Below are 15,783 nucleotides of genomic sequence, written 5' to 3'. Positions count from 1 at the left end.
TGCAAAATTTTTGTCTTCAAAGGAGGCTTGCTGCAGCACACGCTGGAGCCTTTCCAGGTCCCACGGAGGGAACAGCAGCTTTCCCACTGTGAGCCACAGCTCTTCTTAATCTGAGCAACTTCCATACGAACCAAAGTGTGTTTGAAACAGCGTCCCCTGCAACAGGTTTCAAAGATCTCCCTACTTGATCACCCTGCAAGCTCATGGTCTCAGGCTACAAGCTCAGTGTCCTCAGGTATCAGAGGGAGCTGGAGTCCCTTGGGTGAGGATGATGGCAGCTCCTTCCAGACTGCGCTCGCTTATTGCATTGTAAAGGGATAGCAGGAGGCTGAATAGGGGAAGCAGACTGGAGGTTTTGAGTTCACTGCTGTGCAGCTGAATCAAAGCTGAGGAGGGAGGGAGGGAGGGAGGGAGGGAGGGAGGTGAGCTGGCTCAGGGCTCAAAGGAATGATCCACGTCATGCGGCTGACAGGTTCAATTTACAACATTACCTAACTAGCTGAGGCCTTATCCATGAATATGGAAAATTTAAACTCATCACCAAAATTTGACATCTTACTAAAGCAAACTTTTAATTTAAACTTCAAACGAAAAGTTGCAGTTTTACTGGAGGTTATGTTTTTCTTGACAAGACCAGGAAGTAATCTGGTACATAACACCCCATTTAACAGCATCTTGTTGTCATTTCACCTTGCACAGATGAACTAAACGTGATATGAGTTAATTAGTAAGCTTTGGACAGAGACAGGCTAGCCTTTCCTTTTGTTTTGACTCTTGATGCTAAGCTAAGACATAAACATAATAGCTGGTTAATAGCTAGAGAGGTATTGATTTTCTCATCTCACTCCTGTAAAGAAAGCCAGTAAGTGTGTTTCTCAAAGTGTTGAACTGTTCCTTTAGCAGAGCCTCTTTGGCAGCAGGTTTCTGTCTTTGCGTTGATTCAGTCCAGTTCCACTAATGTACCAGCAGCTGCTGCAGGAAGAAGACAACTTTGCAGAGTTTATGTAGGAGACGTCACTTGCTGCATTAATGAATTCGCAAAATGTTTCCATTTTTGCATTTATATATTTGCATATTTCTTTTACGACCTGACACCTGAGTATGACATGTTTTTATATAGTGCTGAATGAATGTGAGCTTTTCAATTCAGACTCCATGATGAGCCCCAAATCAGTGAATGTGTGTGAGTAATTTCAAATAGAGACATAATCCCTTTTATGGGGGGAAAAGTGAATAAAACATTGTCATAAAAAAAACAGGATTTGACTTTATGGTTTAACATAGAGCTAAGCTTTATAGTTCAGCTCGCGAGACACCTGATAAAAGAGGCCATGGCATGTCTCCACTGAAGGTATTTAAGTCGACATGCTCCCACCCCACGCGGCTCTTGAACACTAGCCTGAGGCATTTTTCCCAAGAAACAATAGAGTTCCAGCTCCTCGCAGCATGTGGCGGGGAAACATTAGAAGCAGCAGAGAGGAGTCACATGCAATAGAAGTCACATATGATAGACATGCAGGAGCATAATGTACAGAAAGTTAACGAACGTGAGCGGCAAGGATTCAACAGAAACACAAGAAACAAGATATGAAACAATTTGGGCGGACTTGTTTTTCATTAATAATCGTCTCGATAAAGAGTTTAGATACATTTCTAACAGTCAGAGAAGAGCACGACTGACTTCAACCCACTTTTACTTTGAAGATTGTTTTTTTTTTTTCTTTCTCTGCATGAATTTTTTCTCTCAGCTTTTATCAAAATGTGCTGCAGTGCTTGAATTTTGCCATGAAGCCAGTCAACTTGGCAGATAATATATATTTTATGATTGGAACTTCTCAGAACAAACATATTGGATTCATTTTATTTAACCAAGCGGCTCAGCGTCGTCAGCTAAACATAGTCAGGGTTTGTGCCAACACGCTTTTGAATTTCACTGAAAAGCCATTTAGTGTTAGAAACTCATTCTTAAGGTTAAAATAGCAGAAGAGTTTGTTTTCTCTCATTAAGAAAGGAATGCTTTAAATCTGTTTCGGCTGTTGTCAGACTGTTCGAAGTCTATGTGCTTCCTGGTTCTCCTTTGATCTTTGAACTCTGTTAGACTCGTGGAGTCTTCTCTCATGGCTTCCTGGTTGGAGTCGGCAGAGCCGGCTCGAGTAGTCTGAGCCGCCGGCATCTATTCTTCCTTTCTCGTGCAGAATCGGCTTTTGCTGCATCTTTACCAGCTTTTTCTGACAAACTCATCTGTGCACTTCCTACAGTCACGGTGTAGTTGTTAGAAAATTGTCTAGAAGGAGACTCAAGCTGCTTCATCGTGCGTCACACAACTGGAAGTCCTATGTAAACTATTACTAATTTACACAGTGATTAAGATACATAATAGATGGCCATTGAAAACAATTGATTGTCTTCATAAGAATAACAAGCAGTTAAAAGATCTGCAGAGTAAAACTTTGAACACATACACATACAAGATCTAATTTCCAACTGTTTTTCTAACTCCATCGAAGTGTCCCAGTTAGGATCAGTCAGTCAGTATATTAATTTACGATGTTGTAAACGTGTGTCTGCTTCATACGTGGTCTCCAAAACAAGCCATCTTTGTCTTGTCACAACAGATTCAACAGCTGCACATACGACTTTGTCAGCCAGTCGGTGTTTTGTTTGTTCTCTCGCGACTCGTGTTTGCTTTAAAGCAAACACAAAATAAATTGGCTCCTTGTCATCACCATTACCAGGTGAGCAGAGGCTCACGAGACAGCAGCACAAATCTGGTGTTAAACAAAAGGGTGTTTATGACAAGAGGCGTCCCGACGCAGCCTGTTATCCATTTCTAATAATCCAAATAGAAAGCCTGGAGTCGCAGGAAGCTGTTCTGCTGCAGAGCGGCAGCATCTGTACATCCATGATGTATTACATGTCAGCGAGATGCACAGGATGGTGCAGGCAGGGTTTGAATCCTTGTGACATGCATATCAGGTGTACTCATGCCGACGGCAAGTATTCGGTGAATTAACCTCGCGCTCTCTTGTGCCCCCTCAACCTTCTGTTGATCTCTGTACAACTCACTTTCAAAGCCTCACCCTCTAGAAGCAATAAAATCTAGAAAAATCCTGTCTGTGCTGGAGAACATGCCGCTGAACAAAATGCTTTCATGTGTTTTCATGTGTCTCAGTAGTTTGTGTGTGTGGTTGGTTCATTTTAGAGCAATAAACATGTGTAGGCTTGATTTCAGAAGTGCAGGGATGCAGTGAAGTCAAGGTTTCATCAAAGCATGCAGCTGGTTTTTATACCTTCCAGAATAATGGTTATACACATATAGAATGAAATAGTATGCAAACTTCTCCATCCTTAGGTGAATATTAACTTCAAATCAAAATACATTCATCTAATATTTAATAAGCTGTCTATGGAGCTCCACCAGTCACAGGGTTTTGGGCAAAAAGCTTATTGTTGTGAGTGCATAGTAATAATCATACAGGTGTCATTTTTATCCACTCTGAGCTTCACTCACCTGCACTATGACAGCTGGACTCTTGGAAGAAGCTGTGAACAGAGATTTTAGTGAGTTAATCAATAAATCTGATTCAGTAGTTTCTAAGAAGGAACTCGTTAGAAAGTGTTTTGTAGCGATTGGCTTCATTTTCTAATGGTTGTGGAAACATTGTGGCTGCTATTTATTTCCATTGTTGGTAATCAAACAATAAATGTGTAAGTTGTTAATAAATGGATTTTGGTCCAGCTTCCTTCATTCAGACAAAGAGCATTTCCACAACCCAAACCTCGTTGTTATCGTCATAATTTATCTCCAAAGCTTTAGGAAACGATTAAGCATTAATACTGCTATTAGACACAATTTGTAATCCGGCTCGGTCTAAAAGTGGAGACGTTCAATTTCCAAGCATTTAAAACAGAAAACATTTGATGCAGATGTTTGATACCTGGATTAGTCCATTCGGCTATTAAAATGCTTAATGTTTCATTTAAATAAGCGTTTATCTTCTTAACACTTTTATTGTCAGTGATCACTCGAACTTGTTTCCTCCCCCTCCATAGTCTGGTGGTCAAGCTGAATGTCCAGGTGTTGTTGGGCGTTCATACCCTTGATTGTTAGTATAAAGTCAATGATCACTTCATCCCAAACGATGCCTCTGCCTTGATGGTGTCTGAAGATGTAAGGCATCAATCACAGGTGAACCCACTTGTTTCTCACATAACAAACAAATATACCTGAGGTGGCAGACTCATTTCTTTCCGCCACAGCCGCCCTGACAGCAAAGCAATATAGCACCTTAAATTTTTGTAAAAACATTAAGCCTCAATACAGGATTTGAAGAGAAGCTGAAGGTTTGAAATCACCCGAGACGTGTCATCATGGACAGAGAGTTCAATCCGATCGCTTGTTGACACGTTTGTCCCCGCTGAGATCTGCACGCAGTCAAAACCATCTTGTAAAGTGTTGTGTACCTGTCAGGAATGAGCCTTGTTTTGGAAGATACAGACGACATAATTCATCAGGCCGAGGGAGAGGCTCTTGAAGAATGGAGAAGTGACAAAGTCGATTCTTTCGAGAATAATGACGGCTGCCAGCGTGTTGAATGGATGAAGTGTCTTTTAGGATCTATCAAACCCTTTTTTTTTTCTATTGTTGTAAAGCCCACAGGTGTGATGTGAGGCACCGGCACTGTTGTGTCAAAGTAGCTGAAATATTGAGACATTTATATATATAAGTATGTCATGTTCTGGTGCATTCGCCGTTGTGTGCTTTCATTTATTTAATCAATGGAGTGGACCTCCTGCACAAAGTGTGCACACAATAAGAAGAGGAAAGAGGCGTTTCTTTAGTGCCGCAGTGATAAACAGATTTACTGAAGGATTCCCAGTTTAGGACTTCATCATGACCACAAAATAGGTTTCAATCCATCTTCATGCCAGTATATACGGTGTGTGTCTTTTTCAGATAAAGATGCTTTTTATTTTCCGTAATTAAAAATCTGCTTCTGGCACGTTAAAAAAAAAATTAAAAAAAAATGGTTTCACAGGGGAATGTTGGGGCAACAGGATGTGTGTGTGTGTGTGTGTGTGTGTGTGTGTGTGTGTGTGTGTGTGTGTGTGTGTGTGTGTGTGTGTGTGTGTGTGTGTGTGTGATAACGCACTCTGCGTGGTCTTATTGGAGTTTGGATATGTGCTATTTAGGACCTCAGAAAAGGTAAATAGGTTACACTGCTGTGCTTCCTCTCGCAAATTCCTCATTATTTTGAACTATTCCTGGTATGGGTTGCCAGGTTTGAATGTCAAATGTCGTATTTATTTCATCTTGAGCTGTGCGAGAGAAACCACTGTCATGCGGTTGGGTTTAGACCCTTGGACAGTGTGACGAGTCTCATTCACATTCTGTCCAAACCTGACATCATTTGCATGAGAATAAGCCCAAACTCTGCAAACGTGACACGTCCCAGACAGGGGATCACAACTTGGCTGTCATATTAGGCCGGTAAATTCAGGTGACACGGATCCTGTGTCCTCATCTGGGCCAACCTGACAGTGGTTCATGTTCCCTGCTGTCTTTTCTGAGGGGCTTTGTGAGGGGGGGGTTGCTTTTAATCAGCATGACGAACCCTGCCACCCCCTGCAAGCACGCACACACTCGCACTCACACACATATGTGAGAGTGGGCATATGCTGAGGGGCAGTGGGCTGGCCGCTGTGCCATCATTAGTCCAAGCCTACACGGCAAGCTTCTGACACATGTCGAAGGAGCTTCATTCGACCTACAGAAGGTGCATCCGCATTATGCAAAGGGAGCAGTGTCTTTATGTGCAGCACTACTGTCAGAGGCTTGAAGGAGGAACTGAGGGAGGAGGTGCAGGGGCTGGGGAGGAACAGACATGGAGAGAGTGAAGCTGAAAATCAATAAGAGAAGTGGAGGAATCTGTTTTAAGTAATAATTACGCACTGCTAAGTCATAATCCTTAATTAAATGAAAAATTGGATGATTACGCTGATTCTAATAGATTAAACAATGTTCTTGAATCCAGGGAAACAACAATGGCTCCTTATTTGAAGGTTATTTCAAGATGCTTCTCAAAATAAGATCTGCATCTGAGCGGATCTGTCCTCATTGTCTCAAATGTATTCTTCCTTTAGAGAAAACAAGACTTTTCTCTCTCCCTCTCTGTTGTTATGGCACCGCAGCGAGAGGCTTTGTGGTGGCGAAGTGGCATTTTTATCTCACCTGTGCCCTCTGGCATTTTGACGAATCACTCTGAATTGGACTGTGTTCAAGCTAGAGGCACGGTGGGACACGTGTCAGTAATGATCAAGTGCTGCAGTGCAGCACCATTAGTGTCATGAACTACATGACACCTGCCTGCCAGACCAAAGTGCACAGTGTTGTGTTTATGCAGCATTCTTGTAGTTTTAGCGTGCCGTACATGCATGACAGCATTCTCCTTTGTTACGTTCAGTATCTCATTACCACACGTAGCTAAATGACATAGTAATTTTACACGTATGTTACATGTTACATGCAATTTCTGATATTGTTTCCTGCAACCAAATATTGATTGAACATGATCAGAAAATCAGTCGTCCAATGTAATACAAGACACTTTAATTTAAAGTCTCAAAGATTTCAGTCCGGGTGTAGTTACTGGTGATATTAGCAAATGTGGTTTAAAACTACAGTTTGGGGGCAGCAAAACAAGCTACTGTTATTGTAATAAAGTCTTTTTCTATCACTCTGTGAGCATCTGTGATCTGATTTTGTGCTGCACACAGCTTGAGTCTGCAAACAGCAGAACTGGAGTTTGTTACGTCAGTGAGAAGTTAGAGGTGTGCGGCCTGTTGCCTGCAGCTCTTCATCTAACAGCTTTTTCCAGTTCATAATGCTGCAGATATATAAATATAAAGTGCTTTCATCAGAGGTTCATGGGCTCAATCACCATTGTGTCACCTCGTCTGGCAACAGATAGTGACTAAACAGACATTTATTTAAATGAAAAGCTTTGAGATCATAGCTCGTAACTTTCATAACGCTCATTTCTCTTCCTGTACATGCGTGGATGGCTCAGTGTGTCCTGTGCACCTTTGCATCGCTCCCAACTAATTCACAAATAAAAAATATGTTTTTCTTATATTTTGCAGTTTGTAAATGTCACTGCACAATATGCAAACGCTGTCCCTTAAAAGCTCCATTTTATTTTAATGTGCACTTTAAAGAGAAACGCTATATGTGGTTATTGTTTTGTTTACTTTATACAAATGAGTTAGAGGCTCACAAAGAACATCGCTTATTGAAATTTCACCTTACCAATGAGTGGCTGTGTGAAAGAATATAAATAAGCTGTCAGTGAGACAGAAGTGAGGCTGCCTTTTTAAAAGTAGACTCTGATCATTACACAATCTCTGTAAATTTGCTGTTTTCTTTAAATCAATGGCTGACTTAAAGGTTAACTGCCATCCCATCTGATGCATGCGCACTCTGCTCTCAGGCCGCAACGCTCGCATCGCGCACAGACACGGAGGTAAAAGTTTGAGGGAGTCGTAAATTATCACGTCATCTGTGTTCCTCCTCCTCTGGCTTCGAACAGCCGCTCGGAGGTTTGCACGTCTTTAAGAGATGTGTTAATAGAAGAACCAACAATCCACTTAATGCCCAAAGTGAAGGGTAGAGTCATTTTTACAAGTCCGGAGATGGGATTCTGCTTTCATTGCCCACGTCAGTACAATGATTTAGTACCAGGCCCTGCCAGTCCTTTGTCACTTGGGCACTGCAATCTTTCTCTGTCAGTTGCCAAGGGGGAGGACTGAGATCCAGTTTTTCCAATAACGCTAAATGCATCGCCAACAGCACATGGTCCAATAGCTCATGAATATGAATATACATATAAATAGACAAGTTGAGGAGGCGGATGGATGTTGGCCTGTCACTTTCGCCTTGCCTAACATCTCCACTGAGGGTAAGTTGTGTCCTGGATCTGCAACACAAGCAGCTTGCTGCAAAGTCAGACCAGACTTTCTCTCTGTTACTGTGTTAAAAGCACTGCGTATTTGGCTGTTTTATTTTCCAGCCTCAAATTAAGTCGCTATCATTAGCATGAGTGTGACATCTCTTTAATTAACAGTTATCCAACAATCACGATCACAGTCGGAATAGAGTGACAGAAAAATGACAGGGGGGCGGTGGAGGGGCGGCAGCATGGTGCTAAGTGTGGACTTTGCACTAAACTGTATTGATATGATGAGTTAGTTTGATGAGCCAAACACACCCAAACAGCTGTTTTTATACAGAGGGCCACCTGCAGCTGGGAAGATCTGATCTGAGACTGTTACAACAACAGATAAGAGATAAGAGATGCTTATTTCATGACTGAAAAGGGAAACTCCGCTTTATTACAGCTTGGCTCTTATGGGCTGGATCGCAGCAGAGTGAGGGGTCAGTCCTTTAAACACATTCAAGTTTGTCCCTGATCCAGATGAGCAGTGATGAGCAGGTGACTGAAACTTAGTAATTAGTTGATTAGTTATGAGTCATTTATTACTGGGGAAAGTAACTTTTGCATTACTTTTAAATGTCTGCTTCAACAACTGATTAACGCACACATCGCTATATTACTTTACTGTCCATTGTAGCGATGGGCGCTATGAATACTCCCAGCCACCAGAGGACAACAATGACTGAATGACTTAATTACATTTCTAGTTACTCCCGAAAGTAGCAGAACTACAGTATCACCTGTTGGAGTTTTCTCATTTTTTCAAAATAGACACGAGCTGTCAAACAGACGTCTTATTCCCAACGTTAGCCAAAAGTTAAACTGTCTTTTGTTTCTAAACTACGCTGGATGGCAGTTGACTTAATTTGGACAACTAAACATGTTGTAAAATGCAGAAAGATCACCTGTTAAAAAAGATCTCCTGCCCTTGAAACCACTCAGCCCTCTAAATAAAATATTATTGTGAAACGTATCTGTTGTGCACTCTTGGTCTGAGCCTTCTTCTGGTGAGACTACACATATTGCTCCTGTCATACCTGTCCAGCACACAATGCAGCCGCTAGCTCTGCTTTGTTTGTCAAGACACTCACCAAACTCAGCTCTCCAACTCCTGGTTTAACTCCCACACTGTCACTATCTGGCTCGCTCCTGCACCGCCGTGGGAGTATTAACGCGTGACATCTACAACGGCCTTAACACAACACGCCGAGATTGAGTTCCTCACGCTGCCTATACGAGTCTCTTCTTACCTTCACTCTGAGTTAAGCCAACCCCACTGCTGGGAAAGAGATGTGACAAAACCAGGGGGAAGGGAAGTGGAAAATAAGGCAGAGCCAAAGCCGAGCTGCCACTCACTGACAGGCGTTTTGACAATCATAGGCTGTCATCACTTTCTGATCAGACCTGTCAGCAAGAAATGCGGCAACAAGACAGCGCTGCAGAAAGATGTCCCCCTCCTTAGTGTACACACACACGGATATTCAGAGTTGTGTTATTGATGTACACACACATCACATGCAAACACATCAAACATGTCAGAAAGTGCTACGTACAGACCCTAAGAATAAAACAGGTTTGGTTACACGGTACACAGTGAATTGGCTGCGCTTCCTGCCAGTGCTGCAGGGATATCCCAAATAAACCCAAAAAAGGCACCGTGCAGTGGCTTTGCAGGCTGACAGCTGATGGAAGAAAAGTATTTTTGATGCAACCGGAGAAGTAACGTCAGTGTGGAGCTTGATTTTTGTGCCACTATGGCCAGCAGTCGGCTCCCACGAATCTTCTGGGTGCGGATTTCTCACTGAGGGAAATCTTAATTGAGAGTTCAGTGAAGTTTATTTCATTTGACGTGGGCTTTACAATAGCATTAGGACTGCATATACAATTATGCACAAGCACCAGATGTACCGTATTTAGTGTCTGTAGCGAAATGCTAATTGACAACACCTGTGCACAGGAGGCTTTTTTTAGAACTTAAAATAGAAAAGGAAAATACAATAGAAACACTGGTGTGTCTGTTCAGGGGGAGTGTGAGAACAATTATATTTTAGCCATGATTTAACATAAAAGCATTAAAATCTTGCAGCATTTTCAGCTTCTTTGGAAGACAGTTCAGCGCAGACGACCGATTGTCCAAATGAGGTTTCAATGCAGCGCGACAGTTATCGTTTACTGAGGCTCGTGTGACGACTCTGCTGGAGCGCTGGTGTCTTGCAACATATTCATTAAGCAGTGAAGGAGCATGGAGGCATTAAAAACAAGCCTCGGGTTGGAATTACTGATGGAGCTTTTGAAGCTGAACATATTGCGTTTCTCCAGGAAGTGACCGTGGTGCCACCTCATTGTGCTTTTGTCCAGGATTTTTATTCATTCTCAGGAAGTGATGCAGTATTATATGAGTCACTTTAGGTGTGTCAGTGTTCAATGCAAAAATTCAAAGAGTGACCAGAAAGCTTCAGCAGTGTGAAAACAAAATGTAGCTGAAACAAAAAAACAGAGAAAACCAATCGAGTTGAACGAAATTACATTGGATGGATCCAGTTATTATTCTTTGTCCAAACAGAAGAAAACAAGAAACAGAGAAATTAGATAAAATCTGTCTTGTCATCTGAGTCTAAGTGCCAGTCAGAGGAGCCAGGCTGCCATCTGCATGAAGCACGGAAATAAAAGACAATCTCCACAGTGTTTTAGTGACGGTGGGAGGATGGTGCCTTGCTTGCTTAAAACATGTTTAAAGAAATTTAATTTGGATTTTTGAGTAATGTTCTTTTTTATAAGCTTTTAAGATGTTTGTTTTATCTAATTTTGGTCAGCTGCTGCATGTAAAGGGACTTTAAACTTCATTTTTTTCTGTACAAAATTAGGCAACGATCCAAAATGAGGCTTTGTTTAAATTGATATTTAAACTCACCCAATACCAGATACATGCCAAATACAACAGTGTTCCTCCATGATAAACACACATAAAAACAATGATTACACCATGTTTTATTCTTTATTTTAACACTACAATCTATTTACAGTGCTTTGCATTACTATAGGAGAAAAGTTTTGTTGGATTTGTTGAGTTTAGGACAAAACTTTCTTGTGTTTAAAGTCAGAAAGTCTTTTACAGTTACACCCTTCCTTAATCCTCCTCATCCTCTGTGGGACATAAAGCAAGACGCGCTCTCTCACAGCTGATGTTCAGACAGTGTGTAGCTTTGTATAATTTGCCTGTTTAGCAGCGAGTGTGAGCATGTGAGGAGTCCGTCATCACACCACAGTGCTTCATTGAAACATGACATGGAGGCTGCTGCGTGTTGTGTATGGATTTGCGTGCTGCTGTCTGACCGCTCTGTTCATTAGCTGCACATCTGTCACTGCTGCTGATCATTAGAGCACAAACTGCCACCAGAGCTGGAAAATGACTCTGCAGCACTGAGAGACATCAGAGAGGCTTGAGTGGCAGCTGTCAGCTGAGCCCAAATATGACGTCTGAAAGGAAACAGTACTGACACACCAGTCATATCCGTAAAAAGTGGCTCAGACAATGAATAAAACACAAGGCACAAGTAGCTAATATTTTGATCCAGAGTGTCCTTTAATCTTTCATCCCAGCTCTTCTTTTTTATCTTTGAAATGACAGTTGAATTGAACTTGACATGCGTTTTACAGTATAATGCATAAAAAAAACAAACAGTTAACTTGTAACAAAATCAATCGCACGTCAAGATCTTTTATTAAATCAAATAAAACCTCAAAGTTAACCTGGAAATCAAACCTCGCGGCAGAAGATTGATATATTAATGCAAATCCAGTGTAATGTAAATGATGTTTTCTGAGTTCTTGGAACAACTGATTTGCTTTTTTCCCCCCTAACTATCCGTCATCAAAGAGACCAGATAGCATCTTACATGATAAAAAAAAAATACCCACAATACAACAGATTATTTCTACAGCTGTGATGCTAACACAGTTTATAACTCCTTGTGTCATTTTGAGGCATCAGTGGAGTTTTCCACAACTCATCCTTTATTTTTCTCTCATTTTCTTTATTTTGCACAACATTCTACATTTTTTAGTATAAAACCGTATTTGCAACATGGGGCCAGATTGTTGTTTCTTTAAGCTTTAAAAATTTAAATATTATACCTTTTACTTTCAGCCCTTCTTGCTAAATTCTGCTGTCGTCCCTCTGCCTCTTTATTCTTTTCTGTCCAATGTTACATTATTCCCCTGCTGCTTTTGTCATTTGCATGACCTCAACCTGGTTTAGAATCTAACATGGACCTTTTATAAACTGCCAATTTTACTCTTTCAGCCTTTACCCTGTACAGTGTGAATGGAGATTAAACAGAGAGCAAATTTCCCTCTAGATGTGAACAGCTATATGGAACGGAGAGAAAATGAAAGCAAGTGGCAGGAATGAGCCTGCAATTAGACTATTTCAGTGGAATTTGTGCGCTGCACAGGAGCCGAAGTGTTTTACCCTGTGTGCAAATCTTATCGGGGTAGTTTGGATTGCTTGAGGCGTTTCAGTGTTTTAAATGGTTAGCTGGGATTCACCAAAGTCACACAATAACACAAACAGACTAACTGATGAAGGCAGCTGTAGACCACAAACTCCCATGTTCTGTGAGGTAAAATTACTGTTTTTGTCAAAGGAGTTTGGTTTGGACTGTGGCTTTGAAGAGAGCAATACAAGGACCTCAGTTCCCATCATAAAGGGCAGTCCAATGGCAAAATAAGTGATGAAAATATTCAAAATATAGTGTACACTGATAGATTTTTTTTAGTTGGGCCTTTTTTTGGTGGCTAAAATATGTGTTGCTGCTGCGCACAGTCAACAGCAGTACATTGCTTAGCTTCCTACAGCAGCGCTCCTGCTGGCGTGCCGACCACCATCTACTGCAGGTAACTCTCACAGCCACACGTCAAATAATCCGGACTATCCCTTTAATGAACGGCTAAAGAGCAGGCGCGGCTTGGGCAGGAGAGATTTCAGTGCGTTAGCTGTGCAGTCACATCAAAGGAGCATCCAAGAAAAAAGAAAAAGTGGGACATTTACAGTAGCGGCTCCTCAGAGGAAAGCCGCTATCCTCGTCAGAACTCTCATTATATTTTTGTAAGAGCTTTACTGCAGATTGAGTCATCAGTGTCGCCACAAGTGCGAATGTTTTCTGTGACTTACCTGCTGTGAAAAACACAAGACTATTAGGCCTTATGAGATGATACAGCACTCAGGCCCACAGCGTCTGCTCTCACATACATACAGTACATATGTTTTCTTATGTTGCCCTCTTGAAGCTGCTGCAGCTATATGGTGGAAAAATTGACCTTTCACTTGAAATCAACATATTCTTCCTGCCAGCTTCACATAATTAGAAACATGTTTTCCTGTGAGCCCGGAGCCAAACGCAGCCCGAAGCTCCACAAACGAGCAGAAGTGTCCTGAATCATGTACATATATATTTTCATCCGCACACCCTCGGTGCCACAAAGTTTACCGAACACCATTGTCCTCCGGGATAATTATGACAAGAGAAACAAGGAAACAAGAAGGGATGGTCCGGTGCTGTGGCAGGCGGGGACCAACAGGGACGTCTTCCCTGTCACCCTCTGAGGCCACCAGGAGAAAATAAACAACAAACAAGACAACACGAGGATGATCTAAATCAGGGCTGCTGCAACAGCTTCCTGTCCTGAAGTGTTTGTCTTGTTTTTGTTCCTCACACTAACAACTAAACAAACAAACAAACAAGGCTCCCACAACCTCGTGAGTGACTGTTAGCCTTCACCGTGTTTCTGTTTTTTCTTCTTCAGCTCTTTTCCTCCCACTCAGACATCACTCCGACACACATCAGTGTTGTGTAACTTCCCCGCTGTTTGATGAACCCGCGTTAAGCGCGCGGCAGCCGAGGACGTGTTTGCGGCGGCTCTCTGTGTCAAGGTGTTTGCAGATATTAAGTGATTGTTACACGCAGACTAATTAAAAAGGTGAATTTCAAAAGCAGTAAATGAATATGTAAATGGTCTGTGTCTGCGCCTCGTTTTCTGAAGTGGGTGATAACAATGTGGCTCTAAGCTCTTCTCTTAACTGTAATTTTCCTGATCCACCGTGACAAACAAACAGAAACGATAATCCTATTATACTTTTAATGGCACAGTTTTGTTTTCTTCAGGCAGCCTGTGAGAGATGTTGTTTTTTGTGTGTGTGCAGTGTTTTCTTCGCCGTCACTGACAGAACTTGAAATCAATTTTCAGCCACTTCTGTTTCAGTCTGCACAGTTTTTCGGCTAATTCTCGCTGCTTTTTGTCTTCATTGTTGTGATGTGTGTACGTCCTTGTACCGGTCAACCAAACAGAGCACGGTTTTCTTCTCCAGGGCAGAATTTACATTAAGTAGCTTAGCATCACCTCGGGTTATTTTATGCTGCCATTTTTCATTACTGTGGGAAAGATATGTCCATTTGTTTGGGAGGGTTTTCCAAACATTGACATTTGGTATATTCTGTTGTCTCTCTCATTAAAGCATTTGAATTAATGTCTCTTCAGTGAAATGTTGTGGTGTTTTATCCACACGATGCACTCTGCTTTATTAGCCTCAAACGTAGCAGGAATGTGTTGTGTACTTGTGGCTGACAAGAAAGTCAAACCAAATATAATTCAGCCGCTTCCCATCGCTATACATTAGAGGCAGGAATGAGCCGTCTGTGATAGTGAACCCGTACCCACAATAAATGATCTGCTTATATGCTCATAACTCTGTCTCAAATGTGTGTACTTCATATTAGAGGCAGAAAATTTAAGCACACGTGCAAAGTTTTCGAATTTAGTGTGTGAATATGCATTTTTTTTCTTTATGTTGAAATGTCTCTACACAGAATATCAGTGTTTTGCCTGTTTAGCTGACCTGCTGTGCACTGATTTGGATTAATTGATGTACTATTTATGGTAATACTTCATTTTACCAGTCTGCAAATTTCATGTTATGTAGGTGATAAATTTCTTTCAAATTACTCCAACATTTACCTCAAAGTCAACTGAAAACTACCCCAACATTATATGATAGTGATATTCCTCTGTTTCCCAATAAGCAGGTAATGGCTAAATTACTCAATTCTTTACAGGAAATGTGTGAAGAAATTATTGGGAAATTATTGGGGAAATAGAGACCCCTAAAGTGAAGTGTTATCAAGATTTTTTCATGCGATAATGACATCTTTTAAATTGTTCTGATAAAAAACACTTGAAGAAAAATATACGGGAAAAATTTGTATGACTGATTTCGATGCTGCCTCTAGGGGCCGCCAACGTCGGACATTTTCAAAAGCTACACATAGAGACACATTAGACACTGACTGCTTGGACATAGGAAGCCGGTCTCATCCCAGACCATCAAATACCAACGTTTTGTCCCGCACTAATGTAAACCCATCCGCGGCAATATGGCACGCAATTCGCAACGGCTCCACCTGACGTAGCAGAGGTCCTTGTAGGGGTCGTGCACAGTGCTTTCACCCATGAGACCAAGTAGTTTTGGTGCCAAAACCAAACTAAACTGCGAGCGTTTCACAGCAGTAAACATTTGAAAAAGGCTTTCTAGCAGGAAGACTTGCACGTCGTACACTGAAAGGTACCTTGTGTGACGAAGCAGCATCAGTGTTTGAGGACCTGGGATGAGACATACAGTCGCTCGTGCTTTCCTTCAGCACACAGGATGTTCTTATGGGAGAAATCTGCTCAAAGAAACAAACGAGGCGGTTGAGAGGCCCACTTACAAGCTTGTTGTGGAGCCTTCATCGGC

This window comes from Chaetodon auriga, chromosome 17 (genome assembly GCF_051107435.1).
Source record: "Chaetodon auriga isolate fChaAug3 chromosome 17, fChaAug3.hap1, whole genome shotgun sequence".
Taxonomy (NCBI): domain Eukaryota; kingdom Metazoa; phylum Chordata; class Actinopteri; order Chaetodontiformes; family Chaetodontidae; genus Chaetodon; species Chaetodon auriga.
Note: the sequence above shows the minus strand (reverse complement) of the source record.